The sequence below is a fragment of the Hypanus sabinus genome, chromosome 4, assembly GCF_030144855.1.
Source record: "Hypanus sabinus isolate sHypSab1 chromosome 4, sHypSab1.hap1, whole genome shotgun sequence".
Taxonomy (NCBI): Eukaryota; Metazoa; Chordata; class Chondrichthyes; order Myliobatiformes; family Dasyatidae; genus Hypanus; species Hypanus sabinus.
Genome location: NC_082709.1, coordinates 92,702,475 through 92,723,093, shown reverse-complemented (window position 1 = coordinate 92,723,093; position 20,619 = coordinate 92,702,475). Strand labels below are relative to the sequence as shown.

Here is a 20,619-nt window from a genome sequence, read left to right as displayed (position 1 = left end):
AAACTCTGAGGGGGATAAATCCCATTTTTGGAGCATGGGGCAGGGCGGTTGGGATGAAGAATCTTGAAGTGTAGCTGGGATGATGCTCCTCGATCCAGTGGGGCTGTACAGCAGTGTTCCCACGTTGTGTGACTCTAACCCCCTATTCTGCATGTAATATCGAGGCCTCAGGGTCGAATCGGAGGTCCAGAAGTTGAGACCTGTGGGCCAGAGCCAGGCCTGTGAATCGCTGCAAGACCGCTAGGGAAGCGGAAGCCTAATATCTACAGGCCCAAGTCCAAGCCCGAGTCTGCTGGACGCTGGGGATGAAGAGGTGGCCTGTTCTGGGGTTAAAGGATTGTGTAGGGAGGGAAGAATAGGGTTTGCTTTGCTGTTGTTTTGTCACTTGTTGTGTCTGTGTTATTCTGACAGGATTGTGGACATGCATGTTGATGCCAGAAGGTATGACAACACTTGCAGACTGTCCCCAGCATACTGTTGGACTGTGCTGGCTGTTGACGCTAATAATGCATTTCACTGTATGTTTCAATGTACAGGACAGATAAAGCTCAACTTTAGCATCTTTTAACTTCAAAAATTAGACAAATACTATATCTAGAAAATAAGAAAAGGAACATTTTAAATTACAGTTGTTATGAATGTACCACAGCTCTGAGGGGCCGAAGGGGCGGGAGCAGCCCCCTCCTTCTGGAGAATCGCAAGAGCACTATTAATTCGGGTCTCGGACCCAGGCAAATGAGAGACAATGTAATGGTTTTGGCCAGGGCTCTTAGAGACACCTGTGCTGAGGGCATGACCCTGCTACGTGACAGCTACCACGGATATGGACACCCTCGGGCAATGTGGGGGTGGGGATTACATCACCCTACTTTGATGGACATCTACAACTCTGCAAGTCAAGATAAAAGGGGACTGCTGAAGGCAGTAACCCAGACAGACGCACCAGAAGGATTCGATCGCTCAACGCTCCCGTGATAGCTGGAAGCCATTCAAAAGCCACGTGCGCTCCGTAACTTCTCTGCCTGGGGAGTGGGTGGCTGATAATACCGAGAAGGACTTCGAACTAACAACGGGGAAACAACGCTCCCCTGATTCAACGGAGTTGCTTTGTCAAAGACCCGGGCAAGTTTTGTTGTTTCTCCTCACTCTCTCTGAAACACGTGAAACCCAGCGATTCCCCAAAAAGACTGAAGCCTGCAGACTTCTGAGTGACTTTTATATTTCCAACGGACAATATATTATCCCTTAGACAACAGTCGAGATTATTTCTTAATGATGATTATTGCTATACCCGCGCTTTAGATTGAGTTTGGCCGATGTATATGTTCTGAATGTTTGGTTTAACCTTAATTTTGTGCCCCCTTTATGAATAAAACGTTTGAAAATAGTGCCCTCAGACTCCAACGGACCTCTCTATCTTTGCTGGTGAGTTATCCAGTTACAGGATACGTAACAACTTGGGGTTTCTCGTCTCGGGATTTGACACCAAATTGGGAGGCAGTGAATCGGGCTTGTAGTCAAAAACTTGAATCTGGTTACGCGGGTAGCCAGACGGGAAACCAGCAAAGATGGACGTGGGTGAATTTATGAAAAACCCAACTGGGGGGGGCGCTAGAAACGGCCACCAAATCAGAATTGTTAAATTTGGCGAAGGGGTTGAACCTCGCAGAAGTGAGGTCGTCCATGAAAAAGCGGGAGGTGCGAAGGGCCATAACCCAGTATCACATTGGGAAGAAGGTGTTTGAAGCTGAGGTATTGTGAGATATCCCTGACAAAGTACCATCAAGTGGGACGGTTCAGTTAGAGGTGGAGAAATTAAGGCTGGAACATGAAATTAAGTTAAAAGAGCTGGAAGCGGCTGAGAGAGAGAAAGAAAGGCAAAGACAGCATGAAATTCACCTAAAGGAGCTAGAAGCAGACGAGAAAGAGAGGGAACGGGCCGAGAAAGAGAATCAGAGGCAACATGACCGGGAAATTGAGAAGATGAGAAACAAGCGAAGAGATCAAGGGTTAGACCGAGCTGAGCTGTTTAATGTTAGATTGGTGCCCCCGTTTGAGGAGACAGATGTCGATAAGTATTTCTTGCTTTTTGAAAAGGTGGCAGTAAATCAGAAATGGCCAAAAGAGCAGTGGGTGGCATTGTTACAAAGTGTGTTAAAGGGGAAGGCCCAACGAGCATATGTGGCGTTGTCCCTGGAGGAGGGGAAGCAGAGAATTATGCTGAAGTAAAGGAGGCCATTCTCCGGGCTTACGAATTGGTACCCTTGCATAGGGTCCTTCTAGATTGTGAGTTGGTGTTGGGACCAGTGGAGCTGGGGGTTCTGCCGGAGTTGCCGGGGGAAGGCGTGGATGTCCTTCTGGGGAACGACCTAGCGGGAGGGAAAATGGGAACAGCCGTGAAGCTGACAACCCAGCCTGCGAGGATTGAGGCCCCTCCCTCAGATCTGAAGATATACCCCGCCTGCGCGGTCACTCGCAGCATGTCGAAGAAGACAGCTGAGAGAGAGAGCAGTCTAAATCTGGCCGGTTTTGATTTGGCCGACACGTTTTTACCGACTCTGTACCAGCGAGGGTTCGAGGAAGGTAAACCGGAGAGTAAGGAGGGGGGAGAGAGTAAACAGGGGGAGGTAGACCTGCCCTTAGCCAGACGAGAGTTTGTACGGGAACAGCAAAGTGATGAGGAGCCGATAGCCTTGAGAGAGTTGGTTCTTTCGGAGACCGAGGTTGAAACTGAGCCCGAAGGTTACTACCGGAAGGAGGGTGTGTTGATGAGGAAGTGGAGGCCCCCCAAGGTGTCGGTCGATGAGGACTGGGCGGTGGTACATCAGATAGTAGTCCCGAAAGCGTATCGGGACGAAATTCTGAACTTAGCTCATAAGGGACTGTTAGGTGGGCATTTGGGACTAATGAAGACAGTGGATCGGGTTCAAAGAGAGTTCTATTGGCCAAACATGAGAAAAGAGATTACTGAATATTGTAAAAGGTGTCATACTTGCCAAATGGTGGGTAAGCCGAACCAAGTTATCCCTAAGGCACCCCTCCGATCCATTCCCGCGTGCGAGGAGCCTTTCTCCCGAATCATTGTAGATTTTGTGGGACCCCTACCTAAAACTGCGAGGGGGCGGCAGTATATCATGACCATGATGTGTGCCGCTACACGATTTCCAGAGGCTGTGCCTCTGGGTAATATTAGGACCGCTGTGGTGGTGAGGGCCCTCATCAAATTCTTTACCACAGTGGGGCTGCCTAAGGAGATACAATCGGATCAGGGGAGTACCTTCACATCTAACGCATTTCGGCAGATGATGACCCAGCTAGGGGTCAAACAAATTCTAGCCTCCACGTACCACCCAGAATCCCAAGGGGCGTTGGAAAGGTTCCACGCTACACTAAAGACCATGCTTAAAACTTATTGTCAGGAGAACGTTTGAGACTGGGATGAGGCTTTACCCCTTCTGTTATTTGCCGTCAGGGATACAGTCCAGTGCTCACTGGGGTTCAGTCCGTTTGAGCTCGTTTTCGGTCACAGGCCCAGGGGCCCTCTAACCCTCCTGAGAGAAAAGTGGTCTAGCCCGACCGTTCAAGTCAGTGTGATCGACTATGTTCTGAAATTCCGGGAGAGGCTGCATAAAGTACACGCCTTGGCAAAGGAAAACCTTAAAGAATCCCAGAAAAAAATGAGCCAGTGGTATAACCCCGAGAGTGAGAGAACAAGAGTTTTACGTAGGCGACAAGGTTTTGGTCCTATTCCCGGTAGATAACCATCCCCTTCAGGCGAGGTTTCAAGGACCATATAAAGTGCGTAAGAAAATAGACTCGCTGAATTACGTGATGGAAACCCCCGATTGGCGAAAGCCGACCCAGTTAGTTCACATGAACATGACGAAACGGTACCATGACACTACCCCCGCGGTGGTCGGTGCGGCCATGAAAACCGATCACAACCCGTTGGTATTCCTGGCCAATATGGAAAATAAAAACAGGAGGTTGTTGAGCTGGAGTCTGATGCTGCAGGAATTCGATATTAAGATACAGCACGTTAAGGGGAGTGATAATGTGCTAGCGGATTGTTTATCTAGATGCTGAACTAAGTGTATAACTGTATGGCTCTGTAATTAAAAGAAAAAGCTTGGGTATTGTGTTAGATTAAAAACCATGTAAGACGCTGTACAACTCCGTTTTTAACCGCTGGTAAAAAATGTTTTTTTAGAGGGGAGGTGTTATGAATGTACCACAGCTCTGAGGGGCCGAAGGGGCGGGAGCAGCCCCCTCCTTCCGGAGAATCGCAAGAGCACTATTAATTCGGGTCTCGGACCCAGGCAAATGAGAGACAATGTAATGGTTTTGGCCAGGGCTCTTAGAGACACCTGTGCTGAGGGCATGACCCTGCTACGTGACAGCTACCACGGATATGGACACCCTCGGATAATGTGGGGGTGGGGATTGCATCACCCTACTTTGATGGACATCTACAACTCTGCAAGTCAAGATAAAAGGGGACTGCAGAAGGCGGTAACCCAGAGAGACGCACCAGAAGGACTCGATCGCTCAACGCTCCCGTGATAGCTGGAAGCCAGTCAAAAGCCACGTGCGCTCCGTAACTTCTCTGCCTGGGGAGCAGGTAGCTGATAATACTGAGAAGGACTTCGAACTAATAACAGGGAAACAACGCTCCCCTGATTCAACGGAGTTGCTTCGTCAAAGACCCGGGCAAGTTTTGTTGTTTCTCCTCACTCTCTCTGAAACATGTGAAACCCAGCGATTCCCCAAAAAGACTGAAGCCTGCAGACTTCTGAGTGACTTTTATATTTCCAACGGACAATATATTATCCCCTAGACAGCAGTCGAGATTATTTCTTAATGATGATTATTGCTATACCCGCGCTTTAGATTGAGTTTGGCCGATGTATATGTTCTGAATGTTTGGTTTAACCTTAATTTTGTGCCCCCTTTATGAATAAAATGTTTGAAAATAGTGCCAACAGACTCCAACAGACCTCTCTATCTTTGCTGGTGAGTTATCCAGTTACGGGATACGTAACACAGTACACTACCTGAAAGTGTGATGAAAGCAAAGACATTGGAAACTGGAAATATACTTTTACAAGAGGTAATAAACATTGGCAGAATTACAGGAGGCAAGTGTGAGCTCACTGGACTGGCCTATCAGAGCAACAGCACAGGCACAATAAGCTCAATGGCTTCATTTGATGCAGTAACTTTGCTCCACAAATAACATATGACGTCGCTGCCTCTTCCTGTGCCGATCAACAACTTACTGAGCACCAGATCATTACGGCTTTATTGGATTATAATGAAGGCTTTATTGGATTAGCATGAGAGTTCTGTCCGTTAATAATGTTCTTTGTAAGTTCTCACTGTCTATGAGAAGTCAGCAATTTGTCTTAACAGAAAATGCTTATCCTGTAGCGGTGTGCTACAAGCAGCGCTAAAATTACGACACGGAGTCGGTAACTGCAGTCGAAGGAAAAACTTTATTCGAAAACTTCAGCCTCACTCTTAAGCCTCTGTCAACCGGCCCCCCATGGCGAAGAGGCTCCAAAGCTCTGTGCTCGCAAACCCCCGTAGGCTATCTAATTGTGAGTCGGTTCGCATACGCTAGGAAATGAGCCGCCACATAACCCCACCCCAGAACCGGCGCTACACCCCCCAATGTCCACAGCCTGGGCCAGAACCTGCTTGGGAGGTCGGCCTCTGCGCCGAGGCGCCGGAAACTCGGCCGGTTGCGCCAGGTCCACATGGGCCGGCTTGAGGCGGTCCACCGTGAAAACCTCCTCCTTCCCCCCAACGTCCAGCACGAACGTGGACCCGTTGTTCCGGAGCACCGTAAACGGCCCCTCGTATGGCCGCTGCAGCGGTGGCCGATGCCCGCCCCTTCGTACAAACACAAACTTACAGTTCCGTAGGTCTTTGGGTACGCAGGTCGGGTGCCGCCCATGCTGTGAAGTGGGTATGGGGGCCAGGTTACCGAGCTTCTCGCGAAGTCTGCCCAGGACTGCAGCGGGTTCTTCCTCTTGCCCCCTCGGGGCTGGTAGGAACTCCCCGGGGACGGCCAGGGGCGCGCCGTATACCAACTCGGCCGACGAGGCGTGCAGGTCGTCCTTGGGCGCTGTGCGGATGCCGAGAAGGACCCAGGGAAGCTCGTCCGCCCAGTTGGCTCCTCGCAGGCGGGCCATGAGGGCCGACTTCAGGTGACGGTGGAAACGCTCCACTAGCCCGTTCGACTGTGGGTGGTAGGCAGTGGTGTGGTGCAGCTGAGTCCCCAAAAGGCTGGCCATAGCTGACCACAGGCTGGAGGTGAACTGGGCGCCTCTGTCGGAGGTAATGTGGGCTGGTACACCAAAGCGGGATATCCAGGTGGCGATCAGGGCTCGGGCGCAAGATTCGGAGGTGGTGTCGGTGAGCGGGACCGCCTCTGGCCATCTTGTGAACCGGTCCACGATAGTCAGGAGGTAACGCGCTCCGCGCGACACTGGCAGGGGGCCCACGATATCCACATGAATGTGGTCGAAACGCCGGTGGGCGGGATGGAACTGCTGCGGTGGGGCTTTGGTGTGCCGCTGAACCTTGGCCGTCTGGCAGTGCATGCACGTCCTGGCCCATTCACTGACCTGTTTGCGGAGTCCGTGCCAAACGAACCTGCTGGAAACCATCCGGACAGTTGTCCGGATGGAGGGATGCGCCAAGTTATGAATGGAGTCGAAAACACGTCGCCGCCAGGCTGCGGGGACGACCGGACGGGGCTGGCTGGTGGCGACGTCACAGAGTAGGGTCCTCTCACCTGGGCCCACGGGGAGGTCCTGGAGCTGCAAACCAGAGACTGCAGTCCTGTAACTCGGAATCTCCTCATCTACCTGCTGTGCCTCTGCCAGTGCCTCAAAGTCTACCCCTTGGGAAAGGGCATGAACGGTAGGGCGAGAGAGCGCATCCGCCACGACATTGTCCTTACCCGAGACGTGCCGGACATCCGTTGTGTATTCAGAGATGTAGGACAGGTGGCGTTGCTGGCGGGATGACCAGGGGTCGGATGCTTTCGTAAACGCAAAGGTAAGCGGTTTGTGGTCCGTGAACGTGGTGAAGGGCCGACCTTCTAGGAAGTACCTGAAATGCCGGATTGCCAGGTAGAGCGCCAACAGTTCCCGGTCAAAAGCACTGTACTTGAGCTCGGGTGGCCGCAGGTGTTTGCTGAAAAACGCCAGGGGTTGCCAGCGACCTGCGATGAGCTGCTCCAGCACCCCACCGACTGCCGTGTTTGATGCGTCCACTGTGAGGGCGGTAGGGGTGTCCATTCTGGGATGTACTAGCATTGCGGCGTCAGCCAAAGCTTCCTTCGTTTGAACGAAAGCGGCGGCGGACTCCTCGTCCCAGGTAATGTCCTTGCTCGGACCCGACATCAGGGCGAACAGGGGGCGCATGATCCGGGCAGCTGAAGGGAGGAAGCGGCGGTAGAAATTGACCATACCTACGAATTCCTGAAGGCCTTTGATCGTGGTGGGTCGGGGGAAGTGGCGGACCGCATCCACCTTAGCGGGCAGAGGGGTTGCCCCGTCTTTAGTAATCCTGTGGCCCAGGAAGTCAATGGTATCAAGTCCGAACTGGCATTTGGCAGGGTTGATTGTAAGACCGTACTCACTCAGTCGGGCGCAGAGTTGACGGAGGTGGGACAGATGCTCCTGACGACTGCCGCTGGCTATGAGGATGTCATCCAAATAGATGAACGCGAAGTCCAGGTCCCGTCCCACCGCGTCCATTAACCGCTGGAACGTCTGTGCGGCATTCTTCAGGCCGAACGGCATGCGGAGGAACTCGAAGAGGCCAAACGGGGTGATGAGAGCCGTCTTGGGGACGTCGTCAGGATGCATCGGGATTTGATGGTACCCTCGGACAAGGTCGACCTTGGAGAAGATCCGGGCGCCGTGCAGGTTTGCCGCAAAGTCCTGAATGTGCGGCACAGGGTAGCGGTCCGGTGTGGTAGCCTCGTTCAGCCTGCGGTAGTCGCCGCACGGTCTCCAGCCCCCCGTCGCTTTGGGCACCATGTGCAGGGGGGAAGCCCAGGGGCTGTCGGACCGCCGGATGATCCCCAATTCCTCCATTCTCTGGAACTCCTCCTTCGCCAGTCAGAGCTTGTCCGGGGGAAGCCGCCGAGCACGGGCATGGAGGGGTGGTCCCTGTGTCGGGATGTGGTGCTGTACGCCGTGCCTGGGCATGACTGCTGTGAACTGCGGTGCCAGAACCGATGGGAACTCCGCCAGGACCCTGGTGAAGTCGTTGTCGGACAGCGTGATGGAGCCGAGGTGAGGGGCTGGCAACTGGGCCGCGCCCAGGGAGAACGTCTGAAAGGTCTCGGCGTGTACCAGTCTCTTCCTGGGCAGGTCAACCAGCAGGCTGTGAGCTCGCAAAAAATCCGCACCCAGAAGCGGTTGGGCTACGGCGGCCAGTGTGAAGTCCCACGTGAACTGGCTGGGGCCGAACAGTAGCTGCACCTGACGGGTGCCATAGGTCCTTACTGTGCTGCCATTCACGGCCCTCAGGGGGGGACCCGGTGCCCTGCTGCGGGTGTCGTAACTTGTCGGAGGTAAAACGCTGATCTCAGCCCCAGTATCGACCAAAAACCGGCGTCCCGACCTTCTATCCCACACATACAGGAGGCTATCCCGATGGCCAGCCGCCGTAGCCATCAGCGGCGGCTGGCCCTGGCGTTTCCCGGGAACTTGCAGGGCGGGCGGCAACGGCGGGCTTCTGCGCCCCACCGCTGGTGGTAGAAGCACCAGTGGTCATTGGGCCGGGGGTTAGTGGGCTCTGCGGCCGGGCCTGGACTGGTTTGCTGCCGGGAGCGTGGCTGGGAGATCTGTGCGATGGACGCCCCGCTCACCTTTTTGGCGTTCCACAGCAAGTCCGCCCGGGCTGCCACCTTCCGGGGGTCACTGAAATCCGCGTCGGACAGCAGCAGGCGTATGTCCTCGGGCAGCTGCTCCAGGAATGCCTGCTCAAACATGAGGCCTGTGTGTCCCTCGGCCAGAGACAACATCTCATTCATTAAAGCCGATGGAGGTCTGTCGCCCAAGCCATCCAGGTGCAGTAAACGGGCAGCCCGCTCGCGCCGTGAGAGTCCGAAAGTCCTGAGGAGCAGGGCTTTGAATTCCGTGTACTTGCCGTCTGCCGGGGGCGACTGTACGAACTCCGCGACCTGGGCCGCTGTGTCCTGGTCGAGGGAGCTCACCACGTAGTAGTAGCGGGTGTCTTCTGAGGTGATCCGGCGAACGTGGAATTGGGCTTCCGCTTGCTGGAACCATAGGTCCGGGCGCTGTGTCCAGAAACCCGGCAGTTTCAACGAAACCGCATGAACAGAGGCGGCGTCGGTCATTTCTGGTCCAAAAATCGTTTGGACCGTCGGGGTCACCAATTGTAGCGGTGTGCTACAAGCAGCGCTAAAATTACGACACGGAGTCGGTAACTGCAGTCGAAGGAAAAACTTTATTCGAAAACTTCAGCCTCACTTTTAAGCCTCTGTCAACCGGCCCCCCATGGCGAAGAGGCTCCAAAGCTCTGTGCTCGCAAACCCCCGTAGGCTATCTAATTGTGAGTCGGTTCGCATACGCTAGGAAATGAGCCGCCACAATCCCATTTATTGCCCACAACATTGCTCAGTAAAGTCTTGCTAGCACAGTATTTTAGTAGCAATTTAACTACTTGTTGGATTCTACTTTCTACTTGTTGGAAACAAGCAAAAATACTGTTGATAAGCTCTCTCTGTGAAACTATTTTTCTAATGCTGAATATGTCTGTGGCTCGAGAGATTAATAAGAAAACCAAACATGGTTTACTTTCATTCTTCTTTCTTTCTGTTCCAAAATTTGTCCAAAACTCTGCTTCCTCCTTGTCATAATTCATAACACTTCCCTTCACACATCGCCCTGAGGAGGGCGACAGAGAAAAAGAGAAAGAAAGAAAGAGAGAAATGGTTTACGCTGTTGCTAGCTCAACTGAATCAGAATCAAGTTTATTATTACTGACGTACAGTACTGTGCAAAAGTTTTGGGCTGGAGTGCCCAAGACTTTTGCACAGTACTGTATGACGTGAAATTTGTTGTTTTGCAGCAGCAGTACATAAAATATAACTTACGATAAAAATATATATATTAAAAAATTAAATAAGCAGAGCAAAAAGAGAGCAAATATAGTGAGGTAGTGCTCATGGGTTCATTGTCTTTTCAGAAATCTGATGGCAGAGGGGAAGAAACTTCTTAAAACAGTATTGAGTACAGAAGTTGGGATGTTCTGTTGAAGTTGTATAAGACATTGGTGAGGCTAATTTGGAGTACTGTGTGCAATACCTAACTGCAGGAAAGATATAAATAATGTTGAAAGAGTACAGAGAAAACTTACAAGGATGTTGCTGAGACTCAAGGAAAGATTGAAATGGTTAGTACTGTATTCCCTAGAATGTAGAAAATTGAGAGGAGACTTGATACAAAATTGTGAGGGTAGAGTTAGGATAAATGCAAGCAGGCTTTCCCCACTGCTTTAGATGAGACTACAACTAGAGGTCATGGGTTAAGGGTGAAAGGTGAAAATTTTAAGGGGAATGTGAGGGGAAGCTTCTTCACTCAGAGGGTTGTGAGAGTGTGGAATGAGCAGCCAGCACAAGTGGTGGACATGATTTCAATTTCAACGTTTCAGGTTAGTATGGATAGGTACATGGATTTGAGTTGTATGGAGAGCTATGGTTCGAGTGCAGGTCGATGGGACTACTCAGTTTAAATGGTTCAACATGTACTAGATGGACTGAAGGGCCTGTTTCTGTGTGACTCCGGCTGTATAACTTCGAGATGAATGCAAGCATTTGATCTGTTTTGATAATCCTGGTTAAGGGATAAATGTTGATCATGATTGCAGAAGATAAACTTTGATCTTGTCCCACATAGTATCACAGGATCTGTTACACTTAACTGAGAGGACAAATATCATCTACAAAAAAGCAGCAGCTCCATTTGTCTAATTCTCCATCTCTACTGTGCTTTAGCTTGACATTATCTTGCATGTCATTTCTTGAGATAAAGCCCTACAAAAAATGTTTCATCCATCTCCTATGTCAATTAAATTAATCTGCTTGACCGGTTAGCATTCTGGCTAATATCTTCAGATATTAAGGTAATCAGGGGTCATGAGATTAGTGCAGGAAAGTGGTGCTGAGATAAATGATGGGATTATGTAATAGCTAAGTAGACACGAGAAGCTGAGTGATCCACCACTGCTTTGATTTTTCACGTTCTTACTTTCTTATGACCCTTTAGCTCTGTTCTGTTGTGGTCTCCTCAGATTGCCAATTGTAAATAACACAAGAATGAAAGAAAAGAAAATGCTCAATTACACACATAGATCTTATACAGAACAGTAATATACAGGAACAGGCCATCGCCCCACACTAACTGCACCAACCATGATGCTGATCTAATCTAGTCTTGTCTGCCTCTATGTGGTATATGTCATAAAGGTTGGCTGCAGAGGATTTGTGGCTAATTCCATGATCAGATGGCTGAAGGGATTGGGAGTCCAAGGCCAGAGCCAGTGGCAAGCTATAAAAGAACTCTCAGAGGTAGCCGAGCGAAGCAGCCACTGGTTATGGATGAAGAGAAGTGACTGCAACTGGGCCCTAAAATGACCCACGGCTGGCCAGATGTGAAGGGGGTGCACTGTTGAGTACTCTGGAGATGTAGTGGGCTTCAACTGATGAAACATCTAAGAAGGGGGGTGCCCACCTGATGACCCCTGGGAAGCATCTGCCACCCACCAAGATCTGTATGCTATGACCCAAGTTAGGATCTGCTTATCAAAGGGATTGAAACATCTAGTCCCAAGAGCTTCAACTCTGTTTCCTGTCTGCTCATGCGTCTGTCTAAGTGCCTCTTAAATATTGCTATCTTATCAGTTTTGGCCACTTCCCTTGCAGAACGCTTCAGTCAAAACACATATCTTGCAAGTTTTCTTTAAACTTCCCCCTCTCACTCACAGCAACACGCACTAATATTTGTCAATTTCACCACTGGGAACAAGACTCTGACTAGCTACATTTTTAAATGTTTATATGTATTTCATCAGGTCATGTCTCTGCCTCTGATGCTCCAAAGAAAGCAATTCAAGTTCCTTCAGCGTCACATTGTATCTAACACTTTCTAATCCAGGCAACATCCTGGTGAACCTCTTCTGACCTTCTCCAAGGCCTCCACATCCTTCCTGCAGTGCAGAGACTAGAATTGCACACAATGTTCCAAATATAGCCTACAGTGTCTATAAAAAGCATTCAAAAACTGGGAAGTTATCATGTTTTGTTGTTTTCAAACACTGGATCACTTTGCAGGGATCTGTTTTCACTTTGACACGAAAGTCTTTTTCTATTGATCAGTGTCACAAAAACTAAATTAAATCCACTGTGATTCAATGTTGTAAAACAATGAAACAGGATAACTTCCCTGAGGTGAATACTTTTTATAGGCACAGTACAAATAAACAAAATCAGTGCAGACACCTAGTGCAGATAATGAACTGCCTTCATACAATGCTTTCGATGATTGCAGCCTCCAAATCATTTAACATTTAAGAAGATTGTTGATACCTTCAAATTCTTTGTAATTCCTAACTCGATGAAGTAATGCAATTGTTTCATTTTCACTCTCAGCCATTTCTGGCATCTCCAAGCCTCAATGCTTGAAACCACAGTGAGCAAAACAGTACTGAATTGTCTTACTGCTTATTTCTCGCCAACTACCTAGACCAGGGGTCGGCAACCCGTGGCTCCAGAGCCGCATGTGACTCTTTCATCTCTGTGCTGCGGCTCCCTGTGGTTTGTTAGTTTTTGAAATGTAATTCGAAATTTGAAGATTATGGTGATCTTGTACAATCTAAAAACGTTGTGGAGACCCCATTTCCTGGCAGATCCGAACCGGCTCACAATTAGCCACCGTTCCGGCTAAGGGAGATAGCCTACGGGGGTTTGTGAGTACGTGTCTTTTGGAGCATCCGCGCCCACGGGGACGGGTTGAGGGAGGCTTTAAAACAAGGCTGTTTAGTTCGAATAAAGTTACCTTTGACTGCAGTGTCTTTATTTTAGCACTGCGTGTAGCACACTGCTACAACGTGTTTTTTATCGCTATTAATATACATCACCACTGCCAATGCCTGACACCCGCCAGTGCGCGCTTTCTTTTAATTCTTCGATCCAAGGTAGGCTAACTATGGAGTAACCTTCAACCCAACGTCTTTTTTTCGGAGTTCAAAATGTTTTTGTTGCATGCAGAAATGTAATTTCATTTTCTCTGCAGGTGTTCATCAATTTCATAAATGCAACACATTATAGTTTGTTTATACATAGCATAAAGGCAAAAAAAAACATTGTATGCAGTGTTATTTCATTTTAAACGTCAAACGGGTTTTGTGGCTCCCAGTGTTTTCTTTTCTGTGGGAAATGGGTCCATATTGGCTCTTTCAGTGGTAAACGTTGCTGACCCCTGACCTAGACCGTAGCTCTCCATACCCTTCCCACCCATGTACCTATCCAAGTTTCTCTTAAATATTGAAATCAAACTCATCCATCACTTCCGCTGTCAGCTCATTCCACACTCTCATCACCCTCTGAGTGAAGAAACTCCCTCTCAAGTTCACCTTAAGCATATCACTTTCAACCCATAATCTCTAGTTCTAGCCTCCCTCAACCTCAACGGAAAAAGACTGCTTGCATTTAAGCTTTCTTTACCCCTCAGTTTTGCATACTTCTAACAAATCTTCTCTCATTCTCCTGCACATTGATGGGAAAGACTTAAGGGAACTTAAGGATTTTGCAAAATTTTCCCAGGATTTATACTGGACCTACCAGACTGTATTAAGATAGAATCCAATTCTGGGAATGTATTTCCACAACTAATCTGGAGTTCTGTGATTGAACATCAATAAAATTAATGGTGCCAGAAATTAATGGTGACATTTACTGTGACAAAGGGTGTTTTTTACCCAGTATGTATTTATGGAACTGTAGAGGCACGCAAAGCGCTATGAAAGGAACACATGGAGGCAGAGAGAGCTGAACTCAGAATGGCTTTATTGATTCAAACTCGCGCACTTAAATCTCCCCTCCCATGGGTCCCTGCGACCAATAGGGCGGACGTGACATCAGACTATCCCCGGAAGGACAATCACAAGCGTCTGCCTGCGGCTCCCGATGGCAGTTCGAGCCCCGTGTGTGTGGACCACCACCCGCCCCCCCCCAGAAACGTCCACAGAGGGAGTGGAGCCCCCAGTCTGTGTGGCTTGCCTGGGTGGCTGGCCTGGCTGGTGCGGTGTGGGTACTCTCACTAGTTGCTCAATGTCCAAGTGCGCCGGTTTGAGGCGGTCCACTAAAAGTCTCTTCCCGACCACCCACCTCCACGACACATGTGGATCCGTTCTGCCAGATCACCTTGAAGGGTCCCTCGTACGGCCGCTGTAGAGGTGACCTGTGCATGCCCCTGTGAATAAAAACATACTCACAGTCTCAGAGGTCTTTAGGGGTGAAGGATGTCGTGGAGCCATGCCTGGAGGTCGGTACTAGGTACCTTGTACCTTGTCCCGCAGCCTCGTTAGCACTGCTGCTGGAGTTTCTTCCGAACCTCGGGCCTCAGGTACGAACTCGCCCGGGACCGTCAGGGGGGGCGCCGTAGACCAATTCCACCGAGCAGGTGCCTTAGTCCTCCTAGGAGGCTGTGCAGTTGCCCAGTAGGGCCCAGGGAAGCTTGTCTGTCCAGTTGGGGCCCCTGAGGCGCGCCATCAGGGCCGACTTGAGATGCTGGTGGAATCGCTCTACCGAACCGTTGGATTGGGGATGGTACACTGTGGTGTGATGCAGCTGGGTGCCCAGGAGCTGCGCCAGAGCTGTCTACAAACCAGACGTGAACTGCGCCCCTCTGCCAGAGGTGATGTCCTTTGGGAGGCTGAACCTGGCGATCCAGTTTGCAATGAACGCCCTGACGCAGGACTCAGTGGACGTGTCTGTGAGCAGTATAGCTTCCGGCCATCTGGTGAACCTGTCTACCATGGTGAAGTTATACCTGGCCCCGGGAGACTGGCAGGGGACTGACGATGTCCATGTAGATGTGTTGGAACCTCCTTTGCGTCAGCTGGAACTACTGGAGGGGAGCCTTCATGTGCCGCTGGACTTTGGCGGTCTGGCAGTGTACGCAGGTCCTGGCCCAGTGTCCGACCTGTTTGCACAAACCATGCCAGATGAATCTGTCCGTTACCAGCTTGATGGATGCCTGGATGGACGGGTGGGCCAGGTCGTGCAGAGTGTCGAACACCCGGTGCCTCCATGCTGCTGGTACCACGGGTCGGGGTTTGCCGGTAGACACGTCACACAGGAGTTGATCCGCTGCTGGGCCAATGGAGACGTCCTCCAACTGGAGCCCCAAAATGGCAGTGTGGTAAGCCGGGATTTCGGTGTCCCACCATTGTGCTGCGTAGTCTACTCCTGTGGAGGCAGGGGCGAGACAGTGTGTTGGCAATGACTTTGTTCTTCCCTGCAACGTGGCGGACGTCCGTGGTAAATTCTGAAATAAAGGACAGGTGCCTCTGCTGCCGAGCCGACCATGGGTCCGATACCTTGGTCAGTGCGACGGTGAGGGGTTTGTGATCCCTATACACGGTGAACTCCCTTCCCTTGAGGAAGTACCGGAAATGCCGGACAGCCAGGTAGAGTGCTAGCAACTCTCTGTCGAAAGCACTGTACTTCACCTCTGGTGGCCGTAGGTGCCGGCTAAAGAAAGTGAGTGGTCACCACTGGTCCTTGACGAGTGGACTAGTCCTCGACTATCTGTGTGTGTGAGAGAGGGTGGGAATGGAGATTGTTTTGCTGTTGCTGCAAGTGTTCTGCTGAATATTGTGGTCATGCTATGTTGGAATGTGCAGCAATATTTGTGGGATGTCCCAGCATATCCTTGGCTGTTAACGTAAACGACGCACTTCACTGATGTTTTAATGTTCATATCATCAATAAATGAATCAGAACCTGAACCCTTGATCTCCCGATCTAATCTTGTCGTGACCCTTGCACTTTATTTGTTTAAAAACACTCTAACATTATATTCTACATTGTTTTTCTTTTACTACCTCAGTCTAATTGTGTATAGAATTATCTGTCTATCTATCTGGAAGGCAAGCACACAAAAGATTCTCACAGTATCTTGATACATGTGACAAGAATAACACAATACCAATACCAATGTATTAAGTGGCACAGGAGGTATAGAAGGTGAATGGCCTGCTCCTGCTCCTATTCCTCATGTAAGCGAGGGTCAACCAAGGTAAATACAATCCCTGAAGCCGAAAGCTGCGTTGACGTCAGAAATGTGGTGACACTTGTGGGCTGTTCTCAGCACAAACCCTGCTGATTTGATTTGATGCAAACAATTAACTTCACTGGATGTTTTGAAGTTTTAATGTATTGTACATGTGAAAAATAAAGAGGACATTCTTGATATTACTAATACTGACCCTCCTTATTCACATGTAGTTTTTTTGCTGCTCCCATGTATGACTTTAATTTGTGTATTCCAGTTAACAATTTTGGTACAGGATTCTAATCTAGTATATTGCAATCTCACCAACACAAATGACAGGATTTTCTGGTAGTCACCCATTTGAGTTTCTGTTTCCATTCCCATTCTAATGCTTCTGTCCATGGCCATGATGACAACAGTCAGGTTGGAGGAGCAACACCTTATATTTCATGTAGGTAGCTTCCAACCTGATGGCATGAAATTGATTTCTCTAACTTGGGGTAGTTCCTACACCAACCCCTCATGCCCTGATCTCTCTTTCTTCCATTTCTCATTCTACTTCTCCTCTCCTCACCTGCCCATCTTATCCCTCTGGTTCCCCTCCTTCTTCCCTTCCTTCCATGGTCTACTGGCCTCTCCTGTAATATTCCTTCTTTTCAGCCATTTACATCTTCTACCAATCACCTTCCAGCTTCTTATTTCATTCTCCCTCTGCTGCTGCCAACATAGCCACCTTTCCCCTTAGCTGTTCTCACCTATCACTTTCCAGTTTGTATTTTCCCACTCCCGCCACCTGCTTATTCTAGCTTCTGCCCACTTCCTTTCCAGTCCTGATGAAGGGTCTGGCCTGAAACTACATCTGTTCACTCCCTTGCAAGCATGCTGCCTGACGTGTTAAGTTCCTCCAGCAATCTGTGTGTGTTGCTCAAGATTTCCAGCTGCTGCTGAATCTCTTGTTTTTATAAAACATAGAACAACACAGCACAGTCCAACCCTTCAGCCCGTGAAGCCATACTGACTTTTTAACTTATTCTCTGAACAATCAAATCCTTCCCTCCCAGATAACTTCTCTTTATCCATGTGCCTATCTAAGAGTCTTTTAAATGTCCCTAATGTATCTAGCTCTGCCACATTCCACACACCCACCACTCATTGTATAAAAAGCATATTTTTGACATCCCTCCTATACTTTCTGCCAATCACCTTAAAATGATGCCCCCAGTATTAGCCATTTCCATCCTGAGATGAAGCCTCTGGATGTCCACATAATCTACACCATTCATCACCTTATGAAATTCCCCACAATTCACCTCTCACCCTCCTTCGTTCCGAAGAGGGTTCTGCCCCTGGCTGCTGGGAGCATTAAATGGAGGCCAAGAAAATGGAACGTTAGTGAAGGCAATGCAGTGTGATTATCAATGTGGAGAGCTGTGGATTACCGGTACAAGGACCAGAGTGTAGAATGAAGAGGAGTACAGGTAAGAAAGGCTCAGGTGAGGGATTCAGCCACTGCAGGGCTGGGATTTGGCAACACTATGGAGCCTGAAATTCTTTGGGAATGGAACTGAAAACCAAATCTCTGAGTACATCACAAAAGCCTGAAAGTTTCGATCTGACTGCTGTCATACTCTTGAACATTCTTCTTGTATGCTAAGATGATTGTTTTGGCTTCATGATCTATCTGCACTGCACTCTTTTGGTAGCTGTTACACTACATTTTTTCCAGAGGCCCAATGGAATCAACAGGGGAGGCTCCTAGCAGGTAGAGGCAAGGGATTTAAAAAGTACCTTCTACAGGCTTTCGGCTTTTTCTGATGGACCAATCTAATTGACAGAGGAGGCTCCATACAAGTAGAAGCAAGGGATTTAAAAAATAGTGATCGTGGGCTTTTGGGTTTTTCCACAGAGATCTGTTCTGGGACCTCTTCTCTTACTAATTTTTATAAATGGCCTGGATGAAGAGGTAGAAGGGTGGGTTGGTAAGTTTGCTGATGATACACAAATTGGGGGGTGCTGTGGATAGTCTGGAGGGTTGTCAGAGGTTACAGTGGGACATTGATAGGATGCGGAACTGGGCTGAGAAGTGGCAGATGCAGTTCAACCTGGATAAGTGTGAAGTGGTTCATTTTGTTCAGTCAGGTCTAAAGATAGAATATATTAATGGTAAGATTCTTGGCAGTATGAAGGATCAGAGAGATCTTGGGGTCCATGTTACTAGGACACTGAAAGCTGCTGCACAAGTTGACAGCGTTGTTCAGAAGGTGTATGGTGTGTTGGCCTTCATCAACCATGGAATTGAGTTCAAAAGCCATGAGGTAATGTTACAGCTATACAAGACCTTAGGTAGACCCCACAGAGTATTGTGTCCATTTCTTGGTCACCTCACTACAGGAAGAATGAGAATAATATAGAAAGAGTGCAGAAGAGATTTACCAGGATGTTGCCAGGATTGGAGAGCGTACCTTGTGAGAATAGGATGAGTGAACTTGGTCTTTTCTCCTTGGAGTGATGGAGGATGAGAGGTGACCTGATAGAGGTGTACAAGATGATGAGAGGCATTGATTGTGTGGATAGCCAGAGGCTTTTTCCTAGGGCTGAAATGGTTAACACGAGGGGGCATAGTTTTAAGGTGCTTAGAAGTAGGTACAGAGGTAAGGGGTAAGTTTTTCACACAGAGAGTGGTGGGTGCATGGAATGTACTGCCAGCGATGGTGGTGGAGGCAGATGGAATAGGGTCTTTTAAGACCCTTTTAGATAGGAACATGAAACTTAGAAAAATAGAGGGCTATGTGGTAGGGTAATTCTAGGCAGTTTCTAGAGCAGGTTACATGGTTGGCACAACATTGTGGGCTGCAGGGTTTGTAATGTGCTGTAGATCTCTATAATCTATGTTCTATAATCATATCATGAATCATTAGCAAGGACAAATAAAGATAAGGTAGGAGAGCGGCCATTGTTGGAGTGAACCAGTGTCAGAATGTGGAGGCTTTGGCTCAACACGCTTCGGCAAGAACACACTTGGGTGAGTTAAGTTTCTGGTAGGTTTCTTTTTCATTCTTTGTCTGCTAGAGCAAAGTTAGTGTAGTGAGAGTGGCTCCAGGGGCTGTATGTTCTTTGTGTGAGATGTGGGAATTCTGGGAGACCTCCTGGATAGCCACATCTGCACCAGGTGCACCAAGCTGCAGCTCCTCAGAGAACATATTAAGTAACTGGAGCTGCAGAGCAATAACCTTAAGCTCATACAGGAAAATGAGGAGGTGATAGATCGGGATAGGAGCTACAGATGGTATTCAGCTGCAGCTCCTCAGTTGCAGGAGAAGGGTACCTGGGTGACTGTCAGGAGAGGGAAAGGAAATGGGCAGACAATGAAGAGCATCCCTGTGGCCGATCCCCACAATAATAAGTATAAGGCTTTGGATACTGTTGAGAAAGACAAACTGCTAGGTGGAGCCCCAGCAACAGGTCTCTGGCACTGAGTCTGGTGCTGTGGCTCAGGAGAGAAGAGGACTGCAGTAATGATGGGGGATTCCATAGTTAGAGGAGTAGATACAAGGTTCTGTGGACGTGAAAGAGCTACCTGGATTGTATGTTGCCTCACAGGTGCCAGGGTCAAGGATGTCTCAGATTGGGTCCACAGCATTCTAAAGGGAATGGTAGCCAGAAGTCTTGTATATATCGGCACCATGACATAGGTAGGAAAAGGGAGGAGATCCTGAAGAGAGAATTTAGGGAGTTGGGTAGAAAGCTGGAAAGCAACAGCTCCAGGGTGGTAATTTGGATTGCTGCCTGTGCCACGCTCCAGCAAGGGTAACAATAGGATGATTTGAAAGATGAATGAGTGGCTGTGGAACTGGTGTAGAGGGCAGGGGTTCGGATTTTTGGATCATTGAGATCTTTCTGGGGAAATTATGACCTGAACCCAAGGGGAACAGATACCCTGTGGGTAGATTTGAGGGATTTGTGGATATCCTTTGAGGGAGGATTTAAGCTAATTTGGCAGAAGGGTGGGAACGGACTGATATGGCTATGGATGGGACATTTGGTATATAAGCAAGTGCAATGTATAGTGAGAGGTCAGGAAGGACAGACACACAAGATTGTAGTCAGTGGGATGAGTTGCCATGTAGCATGAGGACAAAATCGCAATGGGTGACAAATACATGACCCGAAGGAGTTATATTAGAAAGCATACAGTATATGGAATAAGGTAGATGATCTTGTAGCACCATTAGAGATGGCAGGCATGACATTGTGGGCAGCTCAGAGTCGTGGCTGAAAGAAGATTATAATTGGG

General features: G+C 49.0%; 1 protein-coding gene across 3 annotated transcripts in view; it reads right to left on the bottom strand.

The window, feature by feature from the left end:
- The window catches only part of adcy5 (adenylate cyclase 5), a 469,096-nt gene that overhangs the window by 145,255 nt on the left and 303,222 nt on the right, over nucleotides 1–20,619 (bottom strand). The window lies entirely within an intron of this gene.